Here is a 16402-nt window from a genome sequence, read left to right on the forward strand (position 1 = left end):
CTTCCAAGAATAAAGATTTTTCTGCAATGAAGAAATTACATAAGGTATGGCAGGTAACCTGAAGGTATCCCAAACTTATCTTGAATAACTTAAGCCTTGTCTTAAACAATATAAAGCTCTGGAATAAATATGATCCTGATGAAAGAGAAGAGAGTATTTTGAATGTCTTAAGTTTGAGTATTTTTTAAATCACTCATATTATTTTATAAGTATATCTTCTGACTTTCAAATTAAGTAAAATAATACATGAAGGTATTTTGTGAAGTCCCTCTCTCATTTAGATCTGGCTAAAGGAACACAGCAAATTCAGTGAGACTTAGCTTGAAATCCACGGTGCAGATACACGTATTCACATTTGAGTTAATGTCCCAATTTGAGCTCTAGTGGCCTAGAAAAGAATTTTTAATTTCCTGCTAACCAAACATTCTTAGATGTCTTTAAGATAGTATAATTCTAATGGACAAACCACCAGGTTTATTCATGCAGGCTACTACTCCATCCTGAGTGAGTGACTGTGGCAGCTTAAAGGATCTCTTTCTGTCTCTGTCGTCTTTGTCTCTCTGTCTCCCTCTGTCTCTATCTCTGTTTTCTCTCTGTCGCTCTCTCACTTCTTCTCTCATCAGTGATTTCGGACCAGTCACCACCTTCTAGACTTCAGCTTTCTAAACTGTAACATAGATCATCTCTAAGTTAGCCTTTTCACTTCCAATTTCCTATAATTCTAACATCTGCTTGTGTTTTTATTATAAGTGAATTTGGAAAATGAGATTCCAATTCTACAAACTAAAGTAGATTGCCTGCATTAGGCAACTATTTAAGATAAATTTGAAGAGTGAGGTTCCAAACACCACTTCTCATGGCCTCCATAAAATAACATGGAATTCAACTCCAGCCTTTGAAATTCTTTTCAGATGAGGGTGAAAGTAGGTTCAAGGAAAAACAGCACAGCTCATGAATGCATACATTCAGAAATAGTGCTGAAGAAGCGTGTCTCAGCCACCCTGGTGTAAAACTTGCCATCAATCACAGAATGTTGTCAGCTGAGGCCTCTGAAATTTACATTGGTAAAAGATCTAAAAGCCAATACAATATATGTTGTTGTCCACACTGGACTTCCCGAAAGGTTAGGGAATGAATAGCAGAGCAAGTCAAACAGAAACACAGGTCCACAGCCCTGGGGAATGGACAGGCTTCCTGGGAAGCGCCTGTGGCAGTGACAGGACAGACGGGCTGACCCTGGGGACCCAGGGAAACATAAGGCAGGAAGAGCAGATCTAGAATAAACAGCACTGACCGAGTTCCCAAACTCCGAAGCTGCAGAATATCCCATGCCTTTCTTTTTTGTTACATACAAGTAGAGGAATCTAAACAGAACAAAAGTTCCAAGATCATACAATAACAACCAGCTGCCAACATTGAAGCAGGCAGAAGGGAAGGATCCACAAAGACGTTTTTAAGGTCTGAGACAGGAGTCCAAGCACATATCCCAGTGTTGAGCAAACATTCATGCATTCAGTCAGTCAACGAATATTTATTAACATTTATGTCTATGCGTGAAAAAGTGCTGGGTCTTTGGTTATCGGCAGTATTTCACATTCCTCCATATTCCTCCATACGGTGCTTCTATCCTTTCTGTAGACCAGGGGAAGCCCAGCAGACCTACCCCAGTGTGAAACTAGCGGAGAAAGCTGGCAGGTTCTATCCGAGAATTCAATATGGCAGTCACCGGCTCAAAGTGTGGCAATTAAACCCTTGAAATGCTGCTGGTACGAATTCTGATGGGCTTTAAGTGCAGAACACACACCAGATTGTTTTTAAAAATGTAAAATAGGCTAGACACAGTGGCTTATGCCTGTAATCCCAATGCTTTGGGAGGCTAAGGCAGGCAGATCACGAGACCAGGATCTCAGACCAGCCTGGCCAACATAGTGAAACCCCGTCTCTACTAAAACTACAAAAATTAGCGCAGCATGTTGGCAAGCACCTGCAATCCCAGCTACCTGGGAGGCTGAGGCAGGAGAATCACTTGAACCCTGGAAGCGGAGGTTGTGGTGAGCCAAGATTGTGACATTGCACTCCAGCCTGGGCAACAGAGTGAGACCTCGTCTCAAAACAAAAAACAAAAACAAACGAACAAAAACCACTGGGCGCTATGGCTCATGCCTGTAATCCCAGCACTTTGGGAGGCAGAGGCGGGCAGATCAGCTGAGGTTGGGAGCTCGAGACCAACCTGGCCAACATGGAGAAACGACGTCTCTACCAAAAATACAAAATTAGCCGGGCGTGGTGGTGCGTGCCTGTAATCCCAGCTACTAAGGAGGCTGAGGCAGGAGAATCACTTGAACCTGGGAGGCAGAGGTTGCGGTAAGCCAAAATTGCGCCACTGCACTCCAGCCTGGGTAACAAGAGCAAAACTCCTTCTCAAAAAAAAAAAAAGTAAAATATCTCATTAATAAATTGAATTCTGATTAATAATATTCTACATGTATTAAGTAAAATGAATTATCAAAGCTTATTTCACCTGTTTCTGTTTTGAAATATGTAGCTATTAGAATAAATATAATTAAACATGAGGCTTACAGTATATATCTTTTGGAAGGAACTGAACTAGTCCAATGTTTCTCAAACTTCACTGTGCATACAGTTCACAGAAGAATTAGGTTAAAGTGCAGATCCTGAGTCAGTGGGTCCAAGAGAGGCCCAAGAAGCTGCATTTTCAACAAACTCTCCAGAGATGCCCATGGCTTCTACATCTATCCCAAGAATAAGATGAGATAGAAGACAAAGGCACTTTTAGTCCATCATTGGGAAACAGAACACCTGCTGTGTAGTGTATTAAAAGAAAAAACAGGAATCATCCTTTATTACAAATTAATAAGACCACACATCAATGGAACATTGTTAAGATATTTCTCCTTGCAAAGTTTCTTCCAGTTTGATATCACAAAAGGGTTGGTAACTAACTGTGCCCTAACGTTTGTGGGGTTTGTTTAGCCTACTTACTTGTTTCATTTCTGATAGAATTTGGACTGTGGCACAATTTATTTCCTTTCTGGAGTCTAAGGGATTTTGCATTTGCAGCTGACAGAGAAAGAAGTTTTGGAGCCAGAATTCCATCGGATTTGCGTGGAGCAGGGCCACTCCCACAAAGGCTCAGAAGATGTGAATGAATGAACGAGACTACTTCCCAGAAAGCAAGCAGGCCAGGGTTTGGGGTGAAGGGCGGCAGCAGATCCGTGATGAGAGGTAGAAAAGGAGAGACTGTGCCGGAGCTTGGGCTCTTACCTTGAAAGACCCAGGGTTTAGGTGTTTGTGCATGTGTGTGCCTTTGTATTCTGTGTCTGTGTATTGTATCAGTGAAAGCTCTGAGATACAAGCAAAGGAAACCAATGGGCTCATTTCAGCAGAAAAGGCCATTATTAACAAGATACTGGCATCTTGCCGAATGCCCAGGAGTGGAAGATGAGGAGAGAGGGCTGTGGCCATTTCCAATGTCCAGGCCGCACAGCTGAGGGAGTTCACTCAGAACAGCTCCAGCACCTCCTCTATCCTTGCACTCACTGGAGAAGCCTTCTCCACTCGCCCAGGCTCTCAGGGTGCCACCTTCCTCCATGAAGCATCAACATGGAGTAAGTGTCTGCTATTTCCTTCCCGTGCTGCCCCACATCAGCACACATCCCTAAAAACCACTTAGGCATCTTAACACAATCCTCTCCTGACCGAGAACGTTCCCCCCATTCTTAGAAAGGAAGGGCTTGATTCTCTGTGCTCAGTTCCCAGTACAGGATTCCTAGCTTGTGTCCACTTCTTCTCTATTCTGCCATAATTCCATGTCAATATGCTTCGTACTGTAGGCCACCATCGCCTTAAAATGACAGGGGAAAGAGAGAAAAGCAGAAAATTAATTCAGTTGTATAAAGATGTACATGACCCAGGAAGGAAGATAAATGCAGTCAAATATTCTAAGCCTTTTGTCTACAAGATGAGCATCAGCATCTTCCCGGCTCCATCCCGGGCCCTCTGCCTCCAGCTGGCTCCTCAGCGGGTCAGAGGTGCTCACCTTGTAGGATGGCATCTGCACGGAGAGATGAGTTCTCAGTGTTGGCAGCTCTAGTCTTCCTTTGACTGTTAGAACTGAACCTGGCATTATTGAAAGATGCCCCAAGAATCTTCTTTTTGCTTTCAGGGTAGTCATTAGTGCACCAAGATGTCTTAGTTAAGATGAAAAAAGGAGGGGCTTTCAGTTCATGGCCCTAAAGTCAGAGCAGCGCCCTCCCCGTGTAGCGGTCCCTGTGTTCCTTTGATAATCTGGGTCAATCCTTTTACTGAACACCTAACCCCTATGCAGCCTGCTCCCACAGTAGCCTGAGCCTCCAAAGAGAGAAAGCCAGGAGTGGAAGGCAAAGCTTCTTGCCTTTCTGTTTACAAACATAACCTGGCTATTCCCCAGACAATCAGATTCTAGTAACTTCATAGGGTGCAGACCCCTATATTTTTGTTGAATTCACCTTCTGGTCTCTAGCAAGTCTCTATTTTATGAAGAAACGTAGCATGAATGCCGGCCCCTCCGCTCCAGGTTCTCGCAGTGTTCTGTCATTGCTGTAGTGGGGTCACCCTTATGTCCTCTGGGCAGAGAGAAATTGTATTTTCTGCAAAGGTAAAGAATTAATGTAACCTAGGATAGGACAGTGAAGATGTGCTCTTGTTCCTAAAATATGAAGAAATACTAATCTTGGTCTTATCCTTTCACTGGGATAACATCCATTTCCTTGTGACTGGAGCTGTGAGGATTTGCTGGAGTAGAGAAGCTGCATTGGGAACGTCGTCCTCTGTCAGCTCATGGTAGCTCACCACGGTTCTCCAGACTTCCATCTTCTGTGCTAGCCCCACCAGTGAATGAAAGAAGATAAGACAAACATGCCTGCCGTTATCACCACTGGCAACTTTACAGCTATCATTTCTCCAGCAATGTCACAGTGCTTTCGATTTACTATTTTGATATTCCATTTATTAGGGATCCAGGGAGGGGATTCTGCCAGCTATTGAAAATATCTTTTTTTTTTTTTTGAAACTGAGTCCCATATGTCACTTAGTCTGGAGTGCAGTGGCACGATCATAGCTCCCTGCAGCCTTGAGCTCTTGGGCTCCAGTGACACCTATCTCAGCCTCCTGAGTAGCTAGGACTATATGTGGGCACCATTATACCCTGTTTATTGAATACACGGTTTTCATCTCTGCCCATAGGAATTTTGGGGAAATGCAGGGAGGGTTTAAGGCCCCACTGAGCATGCATCTCCAACCTTGCTGGCTGTACATCTCTCTCAAGTGGACCACTTGGTATTCTGGGTTCCCAGAAGTTAAGGCAAGCCAAAGTCCAATGAAGTCCACGAGGTAGCGGCATTTCTCTTCTCAAATACAGAGTCACACTGACAAACGGCTGTAGAGCCATCTGGGAAAGGACATTTATGTTCACGATGTTACTGCAAGATCTTTCTTTAAAGGCATCTCTTCATTCTAGATATCCTGAGTCTAGAAGCCAACTTATTTCCGAGATTGGGTGAGGATCCTCAAATCTTCATGGTAGAGCTCGGGTCTGACACCTGTGCACAGACACCAAGTTTCTTCAGTTCTGTAAATCAAGTAGGAACTTTGTAGACCATCCATCTATTTCAGCAAATTATTCCATATGGCCAGGGCTGGCCATTTAATTGGTTTTCTACCATGTACTGTGAGCTGATGAATTCCTATCTTATGAGGTGTCTTCTACCAGGAAAGATAACAAAACTGCTATTTCTCAGAGATTGAGTTGTCTGCTTTCTTAGTACACATATGTGCCTCATTTAGTGTACTTACCTACAAGTAAATATTCTGACTGAATTCAGCACAAAAATCAGAACTACTAGGAAGGTTGAAATCTCAAACTTGGAGAGTAGCACGTTAGTGATAATAACTAAAAGTACAGCTGGTTTTCTCAGGACACTGTTACAACCACCATAAACCCTACACACTGCCACTGTTTCTCAATTACACTACACAGCCACCATTGCCGTAGGAGAATCTTTAAGGACTGTGGTTTTCTGTGGGATCAACACACAATTCAAAATCTAAATTGGGAATGTCATAATGGTGAGTCGTAAGCCACGTGTCCGTGTCTTTGCTGAAAGAGAAGTTGGAAAAATAAATTATCTTGTTATTTTAGTATCTAGAGTGAGAGGCAGTCCCTACCTGCTAAGGAGGCTCAAATGTTGGGGAGGGTTGGGATGTAGGAAGGAGGTTCCAATGCTGGAAAGTCAGAAAGAGTGAAACATTTACTGCAGCGCAGACTGGGGTGTACGTCTTTCTCCTTTTGTTGAACTCCATCATCTTCTCTGCCTCCATGTTTTTTCTAGATTCTCTTTTCTGAATGATTTTCCTCACCAAAACTCTTCTAAATATGCATGATAATTATTATTATGTTCAGTACAGTGAAGAAAAATATAATTTTGAATAAAGTAAATGGTCTTTTTTTTTTAACTTCAGGGATGAGACCCATAAGCTAATTATAAAAATCAATAAAAGTACTCTTATTAAGAACCTGATTTAGACTAGCACTATTCCTATGTACTTATAAGCTAAAAGGCATAAGTCCCTTTCTTCAAGTAGCTTGAATCATTGCAGAGATACTAACCTGATGGCATAAACAAATAAAATGTGATATAAAAACCCCAGATGTTTCAGAGACTGGGTCTCAAAGGTGTATAGGTCGTGTGGAAAGTCTTGTTGGAATATGGGTATTTGTGAATTTATTGGGCCACTACAGGCGAAATGAAAGGTATTTACTTTCATAAAATCACAGATTGTTTTAAAATTATGGACTTTGAGTAGGATAAATACTCTTTATAAATTATCTTAGTTTGCGCTGGTTATAATCATCTAAACCAGCAGTCCCCAACCTTTTTGGCACCAGGGACAGGTTTCATTCGTGGAAGACAATTTTTGCACAGAACATGTGGGAGGGAGGTGTTTCACCTCAGATCATCAGGCATTAGATTTTCATAAAGAGCACACAACCTAGATCCCTCACACACACAATTCACTAGAGGGTTCACACTCTGACGAGAACCTGATGTTGCCACTGATTTGAAGGAGCTCAGGCAGTAATGCTCACTTACCCACTGTTCACCTCCTGTGACCCAGTTCCTAAGAGGCACGGACTGGGGTTGGGCACCCCTTACCTACACCTTAAATTTTCAATTCTCTCTTAGAGCTCAAAATTATATTTCATATTTATATCTATATATTTTGCCAACAAATAACCAGTTCTATAAAATCAGGCCAAGTGATCTGAATACAGATGTTTTCAACTCTACCTGTTCCAGACTCCCCTAATATAGGTTTATATTCAATGGAATGGTCAACCTGGGATAGCTGCAGAAATAATGCATAAGCTGTGAGGTTTATGGTCTACCCTTTTTGATCCAGTCATTTCACCGAGATTACACAACCAAATTCTATCTGGCCACAACTCTTCTTGATACCTCAGCTCTTCTTCATGATATGGCTCCTAAATTTCTTTCTCATTATTCTATTTATCAAGTTAACCACCTACACCTTATTTCTTTTATCCATTTGCTGTTGAGTCACTCTATAGATGTTTTGATTAGTTGAAGCTAATTCCCTGTAATGAAAATGGGTTCCCCATCTTTATCATTGATAAATTAATAAATCACCCCTTCTCTGATATATACCTAAATTGGAAAGTTGTTTCCCAATACAGTAGGGGAGGGCTATGTTAGTGCCTGATTTTACATACTGTACACTCTGATATAGTAATATCTAGATTCCAGGTTTTACCAATTTACTACCCAACTATAGCAATTCTATGCTGTTTGCTCCAGACCTAAATTAATCTCAGACTCCATCTAGATGTCACAGCTCTCTATCACTGGTGGAGACATAATTCTGAAGAAAAGGTCATGAGCTTCCTGTAGCGAAACTCATATAAGTCATCATCATGCTTTCCATGAAGGTCTAGTTCCCGGCTCCTCACCTGGTGTGCAACATGGCCCCTGAAGAAATATCTAGGCTCCTTTCCTTTTCTGGTCTCATGTTGAGACCAGAGTCCAGAGAACAGAAAGGAGAGAGATTGTACTTCCTATACTATGAGAGATCAATCTATAGTTTGTTAAAGTGATCAGAATATATATGCTACAGTTGGAAATACATCATAGGTTATAACCTCTGTGTATTTCAACACATAACATTATCTGGACTTTTTTTCTTTGTACTACATTGGAGGACATACCCATTAGAAGTGGCAATATGTTCCCATTTCTTTTCTCTTACAAATAAACAGATAGATACATAAATAAACAAAATTAATGACATATGTATTTCCTAATACCAAAGGCTTTAACATGTGGAATAAACTAATACCTGAAGCATAAAATATATTAGAAATAATTTTTTTTTTTTGAGACAGAGTCTCGCTCTGTCACCCAGGCTGGAGTGCAGTGGCCGGATCTCAGCTCACTGCAAGCTCCACCTCCCGGGTTTATGCCATTCTCCTGCCTCAGCCTCCTGAGTAGCTGGGACTACAGGCGCCGCCACCTCGCCCTGCTAGTTTTTTGTATTTTTAGTAGAGACGGGGTTTCACCATGTTAGCCAGGATGGTCTCGATCTCCTGACCTCGTGATCCACCCCTCTGGGCCTCCCAAAGTGCTAGGATTACAGGCTTGAGACACCGTGCCCGGCCAGAAATAATTTAAGGAGGCAGGTGACAGATTAACTTACAGGCAAAACATTTGGTTATATGGTGTAATTGCAAACTACAGAGAGATTTTTAATCTAAATGGTCATTTGAGTATCCCCCAGTCCTTCTACATCCTGAAGGATTTTATGGTACCTTACTGCAGAGTACTTGATATCATTTTTGAAGAAATCATACTGTATCAACTGAGCTACAATGTAACTGCAAAATGCAGACTGCAGTGTTGCTCTGCTGTGGCTCTGTGGCTTCATGATTCATTCATTTTTCCTCTTCTCTTAAGCCATTTGAGGGCTGGTATCTCAGCTCTAAAAGTCATGCAGAGAATGGGTGGAAGGAATACAAATGCTTCACTGGAGCCAGATTCAGGCTGGGGCAGTTGTTGTCAACACGATGAGGTTGAATGAAATGCAGTGACAGTGTGGTAAGGGAAGACGTGTTCTTTATTGCTATTGGGTCCAGGGATGCCTGACCTTAAGGGTAAAACATTAGACACTATGCTTATCAACACAGCAGGCTGTCATTGCAGTGAGTTACACCTGCAGCTTAAGGTAACCAAAGCTGTTGAAACAATGTTGTGCCTGTGTGTGTGTGTGCAGGTGCCCCATATCAAATACACATTGCATTTTCATAGACATGCACAAATGTGTAAGAAACACATATACACGTATAAATCTGTGATTTAAAATATTATGACAGTATTATTTACAGATTTCTTTCTTCTTAATGTAAGATAAGGTATTTGGGGGCAAATTTTAACTAAGAAAACCGAATTTATTATTAACACAAGTATGATAAACTCATAGGGAATGATTACATGAATATGTGTGTATGTATGTGTACATACATATATATTCATTTAATTTGAACTTTATTTTTTAAGTACATTTGGAATGATTTTGAAGTAATAATATAATATATATATTTAAATGCCTAAATACTACCCAGAAGGTCATGATTTGACCTAAACACTCACATTTGCATGGGAATTTTATTGTGCTTATTTTCTTTTTGGAGGAATGCTTTGTCCTTTACAAAATGGACAAATACTCCCACTGTACTGCAGTTCCAGTTCTATAATCATTTTTGGAGTCTCTCTTTACCCCATGGTGACCACACAACATGGAGAACTGTCCTTACCCACATGCTGCTTGCCTGGGGAGCTCAGTGTCTCACACACAGAAGGATATACGCTCCCATTTTTTTTCCGCCGACTGTAAATGACTCCTATTCTTTGCTCCACAGAACATCCGATGTGGTGCCCAATCAGCTGAAAAAGCTGCACAGACGTCATTAGTTCTGTGTGTGTGTGTGCGAATGTGTGTGCGTGTGTGTGTGTGAAAGAGAGAGAGAGAAAGAGAGAGAGGAGACTGCAGCTGCCTTGCCGCGTGCCGAGTGGAGTCTCCATTAGGGCAGCGCTATTGATTTCTGATTCACATTGCAGCAACAGGGCTAGAGTGCAGAAGAAAAAAACCTCACATCTCAGAAAGAGGAATTACAAAGGCAAAAATAAGTAGATAGATAGTTTTACACAAAAATCAAGCATCTGTTACCGAAGGAAACCAAAAGTGACAATTTAGCAAAATTTAAAGACTGTTTATAATGTAGAATATAGTGTACAGGAGAAGTAGAGTAAAATGAGTTTAGAAAAAATTAGTCGTTCTAATTTTTCAACAATTTTTTATGAGAGGTGATAATGGTCTAATTTCCAGAATGCCTTGAAAAACCCTGAAATATTTGGCAGAGATACTGCAAAGTCAAGCTTATCTGAAGGCAATCTTGAAGCTATGCCTGAGAATTTTCAACAACAAAATATCCAAGATTTATTTTTTAAATTGCGTTCGATTATCTTATTAGCTAGTAGCTTTCTCTATTTTAATTCGTTGTGTTGCATAATATCTAGGATACAGTAACAGGCTGGTTGCAAATGCTTGAAACAGAAATAGGTTTCTTCATAGGCTGCGTTTCAGCATGTCCAACTGTGAGCCTGTGAAGCACAGCATCGGAGTTCTCTCGAGGTCTGTTGCCTCGGATTTGGTTAGAAATTATTGAATCTGGAGTGTAAAAACCCTGTCTGGGCCTTTTAGGCAGCTTGATTTCAAAACTAGCCCTTCCACCCCAAGACTTATCAACCGCCCCCCACCCCGTCCCAAAAGAAAAACGGAAGTAAGTTCAGCGTTAAAATAATGGTGATGTCAGGCAGGCAGTCTGCATGTGAGCAGCAGAAAATTAGAAGAATAGAACCATCCATTCTCGTTTCCCCCCACGACACTCACGCACACATACATGCACACTCTCTCGCGCAGACACACACACACACACACACACACACAACACCAGTCAGTGAAGGGGAAAAAGGGTGATACCTTTTTAAAAAATGAAAGGCAGTAAGCCATTATTAGCAAGAGCTATATTGAGCATGCTTGCCAGACAAGCAGCAAAGCTGAGCTCCAGTTCCGCCCAGACATGTGCCTTGCCATTTTCATTTTAATCAGCCTGCTCAGGATGGCTGCTGATTCATTTTGCAGGATGTCCCCCTGGGAGCCAAGGTGGAAGCCTGAGGCGAGCTGCTATTGCATCAATGCAGCACATCAGAGCGAGAACGCGGAGGCAGAGGGAGGAGAAAGCCTTCAGCACCGCATCCAGATTTCAATATGGCTAGTTAGAAGGTCCTGCATGAAACCGAGTCTATTGCAGAAAACATAATGAAAGGAAAAGAAAAAAGTCACATTGTCATTTCATTATCCAACTATTCTCTCCCCCAACCCCTTCCTGCCACCAACACACACACACACACACACACACGTACACATTTTACAGTGACCATGAAAGATTTCAAGCCACTCTGTGGAAGTGTGTGTGTGTGTGTGTGTGTGTGTGTGTGTGTGTGTGTGTGTACTATTTACCTGGTAACTAGCTGGGGGGGTATACCTGATTTAGCTGGAGACTTTGATTTGTAGGACTGACAACCTTATTATGCAGTGAGTTTATTATTGATATTATTCTGCTCTCGGTTGCCATGGCCACCTTGTGAGAGACATTCAATTTTCTCTCTTCCATCATCATTATCTATGAGGCCATCTGTTGTGGAAAATGAATTCAGCCTCATTTGCATGACTGATAAGCAATTTTTTTTTTATCTATTTAACAGAAGGTCATATGCCGGGGATTTGGAGCTTGTGAAAAAAAAATGTGGAAAAAAAAAAGCCTAGGAGAGGATGAGTGGGAGTGTGTGCATGGGGGGTGTGTGGAAGTCAAACAGATCCCTGAGGCCTGCGAGCCTATCGCGCTGCATTTGTCATTCCTGCCCGGGCGACATTTTTTTTTCCCTAAGCTACTGCACACTAAACAGAGTGAGAGAGCTTTTCCCTGCAGTCTTCTTGAAGCCCCCCTGGTTTTTTTACTCATTGTTGGTGGGTGTATTTTAATTTTTTCATTCCCTGGACTATGGGTTATGATATCAATATTCACTGAAGACAAAAAGCCACCTTTTCTGCATCTCGGTGGCATGCATGTGTCTCATCATCCTTTCAAACTTGTGGTGGAACAGGGTTTTCTTCCCTGTCTGTGTATTTTGAGCCAGCACAGTTACCAAAATTGAACTTGTCTTTCGCTTGTGAGCGGTTGTGGTCATTGTGAGGTACGTGATGCTCGTTAGGTTAATTTTTGGGGGACTTAGTGAGCAGGATGTGTTTTACCGTAGCTCAAGGGCTGAGGCTGCTATTCCATTGTCTGCTCCTTTTTAAAGTTATTTTTATAGCATGGCTGGTAGCTGAAATGTTCCTGGACTGGAGGCTTTGTGATCCACAGAAAATCTGTCTTTAAACTAAAATGGGTATTAGGTTGCATGACTTAACTGTGATATTGTTTATTAAGGAAAAAGATACAAAAACAAAACATGATGCATGTATAGTGCTTGGAGGATAAGAGGATACTGAAACAAAAACTTCCCAGAGACTTGACTGGATTACTTTACATTACAAATGAAGCACATCATTTTATACAAAGGCAATTAAAATGTTAGATATTTTTGATGAATTTACCTAATGATAAGAAGAGAGTTGATTTATATTGTTTAGGTGGAGAAACTCAAATAAAGATTTTTAAATTTAACTTAAATGTTTGAAGTTCATAATAATGAAACAAAATGTAATTTATGATAGAAATATGTCTTTTTGTAACACCTAAATTAATAAACTAAAAGTTTAAATGGTACCCTTTAGTTTTAAGATAGATCTGAATAAAGCAAAAATGTATATGTAAATATTTATATGAAAGTTAGTTATATAAAATATAGAGAACAGATTTTGAATTTAGTATTAACCATGACAATTTCTTGTACCATCAAAGCTATATAAGCTAAATAATTTCTAAGTTACTTAGAGTAAACATATTTTACATAGGAGTCTTTTTGTTCAAATGTTTATATTTTTTACTAAACAAAATTAACATCATAGACAAAAGCATCCCAAAACCACCCTTACAGGCATATGAGGGTCTTTCTAATTGTTCAACTTCATAAGTATCATGTAGCTTTAAAAATAATAAAGTCATGTCTCCCATACAGATAAAAATGTAATTATTTTAAAAAGAAAAGTATTTTATACAATATTCCTTTTCAAAAACACAATAGCATTGCATTCCTATAAGTTTTCACCTCTCAAGAACTTTGAATCCAAAGTGTTGATGGTAAGTTATAAATGCTACTAAGAGACACATTCCAGAAAAAAGGAAGTTTGTTTTTTCTGATTGACCTAAAAGAACATGTATGATTCTATCACTTCAAATGCAGTAAGTCAATTGCTTAAAAGTCTCCTTAAAGTTATACTTGAGTGATAAATTTTCTTTATTAATCAAAATAGACCACTGTTGATGTGTTTTTGTGATGGTACTTTACCTGATTGCACTTTGAAAACTCTTACCATACTATCATACACTTTTCATAAGCAATAACAGTTGTTATATAATCCTTCTGGTTTTAATCAGCCATATTTCTTTATATTTTAGCTTGAGTTTCAGAGAAATAAGTTTATTTTAAACATTAATCGTGCATTTAAAGAATTTAAAACAATAAAAATCTGATAGATTAAGAAGATTATTTAAAGTGACATCAGCTTTCTCAGAGGACTATAGTTTAAGCATCAGTAATATGAGATCTGGATCTATATTATAATATGAAGGATTAAGTTAGTGCCTTTTGATCTGTACATATAGTCTTCAGATTTGTGAATCAAAATTGTCAACATCTAAAAAAAACCTATGAAGTCGCACAATTGATTTTTGCTTCCTCCCCACCCCCACCCCCAAAAAGTTAATTACCAATCTTCGTTGGATTCTTCCTTGCCTCCCTGACATTTGACTGCTGCTAATTCACTGATTAATCTCATTAATGTGATTATAGTAGGATTTCGAGTTGGCTGCCATTGTTCTGTAGACAGTGCTATTCAGGCTGAGCACTTGCCACCTCATTCAGTTTTGCTGTGATTTTTCAAAGGCTGGTGGAGTGAGCTATTGTGAGCAGGCTTCTCTGCCTTCCCTTTCAGCACCAGGAGCTGTCCGCAGCTGATAGCGATTGCATTCAACAGTGACTGACTTCCTCCTAGTTTATTGGCAATGTGAAAATGGCTCACTTTCATCACCTTAATGATTGTGCTAGTTGAGGTAGAAGTAGGAGAAGCCTTCATGGTCACATTTGGATGTTTTGAAGATGGTGGCAGCAAAGATATCTATACTTGAAGATTTTTATTTAGTAAAGACTTTCCATCTGCCATTGCACACACATTTTACTCTATTTCCAAATATTCAAACTTATCAATACGTTAAAAATTACTTGTATATATGCATAGTTGTGGGTGGAAAAATTATAAACATTATTACTTTTCAACTGTAAAATTTTCTCCAAATACATGCAATTATTAATAAAATTCATCTTTGAAAAGATGCACCAGGACTATCTGGTGTCACAGGCAGAAAGTATGTATGACACACAAATTTCAACTTTTCTTTAGTTAGACTTGCATCCAGCTGCAGAACTTATGCCAATTTCACAAATTTGTGTTAGAAGCTGAGATCAAGGTAAAGGCCCAATAATTTGTGACCACATATGAGTGGTGTACAAAAATTCCTAAAGGAATATGAGTACATAGTCTTCTTTGGGGTTATAAAAGCTGTCAAAGCATGACCTTCGGACTATGTGGATAGTTTCAGAGAATGAGACTTCTTCAATATGCTCTTTTCACTGTCCCTGTTATGTTTTTCACCTAATTTGTTTATTTAATTTTTACTCTCTTGAAAATGTTTCTATTTTGTCCATTATTCTTGAATATACCCAATTATTTCACTGTCTGATGTTTTCTGTCTGCTTTCTGTGTCAATGTTTAATAGATTAGGGAAAAGAAATAAGTGATTATGCAATTTCAAAGATTTGTAAAGTTTTTCTATTTGTTACAATTATACTTAAAATTAAAAATATTGAGTTAATAATCTGATTGTTCAACTGCTTTTATAAATACTTTACAGGTATAATTTTTAAAAGCCAATTACTTCTCTGTGAAAAATTAATTTTGTCAAGTGAATAATGTTTTCAAAGTCACATGCATAAACTAGATTTTCAACTCTACCTGTAAGCCAATCTAATTTGAGGGAGAGATATTATTTTAAAAATACATAATATATAATCTGAAAGACTTTGTTTACTTGTTATATATTTTGGTGGACACATTTTAACTTCAAACAACTTAAAGGCCTATTTACTCTTAAATGTTTTATATTAAAAATCTCCTCTGTGGAATTAGAAGGACTAGTCAGACGCTCTTTGGTAATGACCACTCTGCCCTGCACTTACAGTTTGGTTTGGCTGGGTGTCCCTTTTAGACCAGGGCTATAATTTTCAATCAATAATCAGTTTTTCCAATGTGTGTTGTCCTTTGCCAGGAAGTCTACCTTGAGGCGAAGTCTCTCCAGAACTCTGTTCAGGAGGCAAATGAATGGTAGACTCAGAAAGAGAGATAGACAGTTTTGCTAAATTCTTATAATCAAACTACTCCATAGCATAATTTGATTGCAATGACATTATGCATTTTCCTATTTTCAAGTTTTTAAGAGTTCTTTTTATGAATATCTTCTTTTTTATTTGAAAAGTTGTGTAGTATCCTTTAGAAAGGAGTAACTGAGGATAAACTTGAACAAAAACTTGTGAATAACATATTTTTCACCAAGCCAAGTTTCATCATACTGTATTCTACACAACACCTGACATGGATCTGCATTTCTTCCAAACTAAACTGAAGATAAAAGATACCACAAACTTGAAGAAGAAATTAGATGTAGGTTTGTGTGTGTGTATGTGTGGTTGGGGGTAGTGTCATATCTACATATCATGGTTGCTGGTATGAAAAAGATATTTTAAATTGGCATGCCACCCACAGACTTAAAATGTTGCCTATAGTGACCATAACTCATATGAAATAATACAAATATTCTACTTTTATAGTAATTTGTTGTATGATTTTTTTCTGATATTAGATTATTTAAAGGCAACAGCTATCCATTTTTTTCCATCAGTGGGCTATTTCAATGCAATGTGGTTCAGTTTGTAACATCTTTGTGTCTTGTCTCTTCTCTCTCTTTCTCTCCACTTTCCTTTCTCTCTCTTCT

The 16402-nt window shown here is 39.3% G+C and overlaps 1 protein-coding gene across 3 annotated transcripts in view; it reads left to right on the forward strand.

Moving 5' to 3' along the window:
* Nucleotides 1-11976: 11976 nt before the first annotated feature.
* Nucleotides 11977-16402, forward strand: part of MYT1L (myelin transcription factor 1-like) — a 536085-nt gene continuing 531659 nt past the window's right edge. For all 3 annotated transcript variants that reach the window (XM_011960959.1, XM_011960961.1, XM_011960960.1), the window contains exon 1: nt 11977-12386. The gene's annotated coding sequence lies outside the window, so the exon portion shown is untranslated. The remainder of the gene's footprint in view (nt 12387-16402) is intronic.

The sequence above is a fragment of the Colobus angolensis genome, unplaced genomic scaffold (genome assembly GCF_000951035.1).
Source record: "Colobus angolensis palliatus isolate OR3802 unplaced genomic scaffold, Cang.pa_1.0 Scaffold53, whole genome shotgun sequence".
Taxonomy (NCBI): Eukaryota; Metazoa; Chordata; class Mammalia; order Primates; family Cercopithecidae; genus Colobus; species Colobus angolensis.